Source organism: Arachis duranensis, chromosome 10, assembly GCF_000817695.3.
Source record: "Arachis duranensis cultivar V14167 chromosome 10, aradu.V14167.gnm2.J7QH, whole genome shotgun sequence".
NCBI classification, from domain to species: Eukaryota; Viridiplantae; Streptophyta; class Magnoliopsida; order Fabales; family Fabaceae; genus Arachis; species Arachis duranensis.
The window spans coordinates 39,128,577-39,132,147 of record NC_029781.3 but is presented as its reverse complement, the minus strand read 5'-3'; positions in this window follow the sequence as shown (position 1 = coordinate 39,132,147).

Genomic DNA, 3,571 nt, shown 5'->3' with positions numbered 1-3,571 from the left:
TAAAGTGGGGGAATGCATCCATTCATAGAGAGGCTCTAATAATTCACTTTCCATGATTTAGGTTTACTTTGGAGAGAGGTTCTCTCCTCTCTCTCTTAGGATTAGGATTTAGGACTTCTCTTAGTTTTTAAGAGTGACTCTCGATCCAGTTTTATATTCCTTTGTTTTAAGATTACCTTTCACTATGTTTATTTATTCCAGCTTTGAATTGATTATTTACTTTTATGATTCAAGTTATGAATTATTCCATGTTACAGATTATTATTAATGATATTTGAAGTATTCCAGTTTATGATTGTTCCTTTTAATTATCATTGTTTCCGATTTGAAGATATTTTTATTCCAGTAATTTACTTTCTCTCTTTTGGTCTTGGTTAAGAAATCAGTAACTCAACAGTTATCAAACTCAGCATAATTGATAATCGTTATCTTGCTAATTGAACTGAACTTCGATAATCCCAACTTTTTCTTAGGAAATAAATAGGATTCGAAGGTCAACTAATTAGTCCCTTGACTTTCCTTTACTTTAAAGGTTGACTAAGTGGAAATCAGATACAACTTTCATTATTATTGAGAGAGATCACCAAGTTGGACTTCCAATTTCTCTTACCTTGCCAAAAGTTGTTTTTATAGTTATTAATTACTTTTAATCGCCATTTAAATTAATTGTCATTTAAATCACTTGGTTCTTATCTTCTAAACCCCGATTACAACCTTTATAGCCAATAATAAGAACATACTCCCTTGCAGTTCCTTGAGAAGATGACCCGAGGTTTGAATACTCGGTTAACAATCTTTAAAGGGGTTTGTTACTTGTGACACCCAAACGTTTGTAGGAAGGATTTCTGTCGGTTTAGAGACTATATCTACAACGCGACTATTTTTATGAACTTCTTTACTGGCAAAAATACTAACGCCAAAATGGCGTCGTTGCCGGGGAATTGCAAACGTGTGCCTTATTATTGGTTATTGTAAATATTAAAAAAAAATTATTTTGCTTGTTTATTTATTCTTGTTTTTAATTTTTATTAATTACTATGAATTCTCACCCCTCTGGTTTCAAGTTTGATTCCAATGTTGTTGTTAGGAATGGAAACTATAATGAGAACAGGCATCAAGGTTGGAAGAATCAAAGATGGAAGGAGCCACAAGGATTTACTCAACCCTCATGGCAACAACTGCCTCTAATGGACTATCAACAACCATCCTGTGATGCATATCAAGGCAATGGCTGTGGTAAGCACTCTTTTGATTATCAACAACCACCACCATACGCCTATGAACCCCCTCCTCAACATAACTTTAGACCACCAAATTCACAAGCCCCTTGCCGCCATTCACCTCCATATGACCCTAACCCTCAACCACCATACCAACCACCTTATGAGCCATATGAACCATATATAGAACCACCCCAATTCCAACCCAATTACTCACAAAAACCACCACCTTAATATTTACCATCTCCATATCCATCAATCCAAGAGCACTATGATTCTATTTATGAAAGCCGAGTGCGTCAAGAGACAAAGGATCATCTCAAGGAAATAGTGGATCGATGTCAGGCAACCATGCATCAACTGGGGCAAGCAATAATGAGTTAATTAGCTTCCCGGCGCTCAAATATACAAGGATCAGCCACAGCTCCATGTGGACAGTCTAGTGAAGAGCGTAGCATGAAAGAGATACCAAAAACCCCAGTGAACAAGACAGAGAATGAATTCGTACTAGAACAAGTAGAAGAAGCTGTCATTGTTCAAGAAGAAGAAGAAGTGGTTGAAGACTTAGGAGATGCAGAACCTCCATGGGAAAGTCAAGACATCGAGCCTCCTTCCAAGACGGTTGAAATTGATGCTGAGGAAGGTGTATAACCTCCAATGAATATCACAGTTGAAGACTTGGAAGAGGTTGATCAAGTGATGGAGATTCAAGAAAAAGAAGCACAACCTCCCATGCCCTTGGAAAGCAATGAAGAGGAGATTGAATTGGAAGAGAGCTACCAAGAGGAAGAGGTTAAAATTAAAGAAGCTTGCAAAGAGGTGGTAATTATCAGAGAAGAGCACAAGGGAGTGAAGCTTGCAATTTCATTAAAAATACCTCCCCCTAAGTTGCCATCATCCTTCACAACATTCAAGTGGGTAAAATTTATAACCCTTAGCTTTCTAATTCCACTTGAATATGGGCTACTGGAGACGGATGGTCAACTTAGAGCTCTTTGTGACATTAAGAGTAACAGGAAGATGGCCAGTGGTAAGAATTGTCCTGCAAGCTTCATCAAGGTTGGAAGCTTCAAGTTCAAACGCAAAGGTTGGTATAAAGCTCAACTGAATGGGTCTAGAAAGCTGTTTGGTCGCTGCAGTGTGAATTCAGATCACCTTTCACCCGGCCGAAAAAATGTAGATCGAAACAAAAACGGGTGTAAAAGTAAAGTTTGGGATCCTGGAATCTGTTCTGGCATTTGTCACCCCGGGAGCCTAAGAATCTGTTTGAAGCTTCTTAAGGGCTTTACATGCTTCGTTTGGGACCCCGGAGGCTACTGGAAATACAAACATTGGTGGGGATTCCTGGATCAGTACAAGCATAAGCCACCATAGCAGGAATCACATAAAATGTCCAACTTAAGGACTATAACTAAAAGTGCTAGGTGGGAGACAACCCACCATGGTATGATCGTTCATTTTTCAATTTTAATTTTATTTAGTTTTGTTTGTTTTTGAATTTTATTTTATTGAACCTGGAATCATGCATAGCATTCACACTAAGCATTGCATTCTGCATTTTGCATAAAAAAAAGATGCCACGTGACTCGATCGCATCAACGACGCGTCCGCGTCGCAAGGGGAGAAGAGAAAAATAAAAACGAACAGAGAGTCACGCTGGAGCGTGGCTGGAGGCATGCCAATGGCACAAATCAACCCACGCGACCGCGTCGCTGACGCGTCCGCGTCGCATGAGAATAATGGCCTCCCACGCGATCGCGTGACCAAGATTTCGACGTCAAAGTGTTTGGTGCACGAAATTGCAATCACACTTTTGCAATCCCGCACAACTAACCAGCAAGTGCACTGGGTCGTCCAAGTAATACCTTACGTGAGTAAGGGTCGATCCCACGGAGATTGTCGGCTTGAAGCAAGCTATGGTTATCTTGTAAATCTTAGTCAGGATATCAGAAATTATCAGGATTGATTGTGAAAAGCAAAAGAACATGAAATGGTTACTTGTTTTGCAGTAATGGAGAATAGGTTGAGGTTTTGGAGATGCTCTGTCTTCTAAATCTCTGCTTTCCTACTGTCTTCTTCATCAAACACGCAAGGCTCCTTCCATGGCAAGCTGTATGTAGGGTTTCACCGTTGTCAATGGCTACCTCACATCCTCTCAGTGAAAATGTTCAACGCGCTCTGTCACAACACGGCTAATCATCTGTCGGTTCTCAATCAGGCTGGAATAGAATCCAGTGATTCTTTTGCATCTGTCACTAACGCCCCGCCTTCAGGAGATTGAAGCACGTCACAGTCATTCAATCATTGAATCCTACTCAGAATACCACAGACAAGGTTTAGACCTTCCGGAT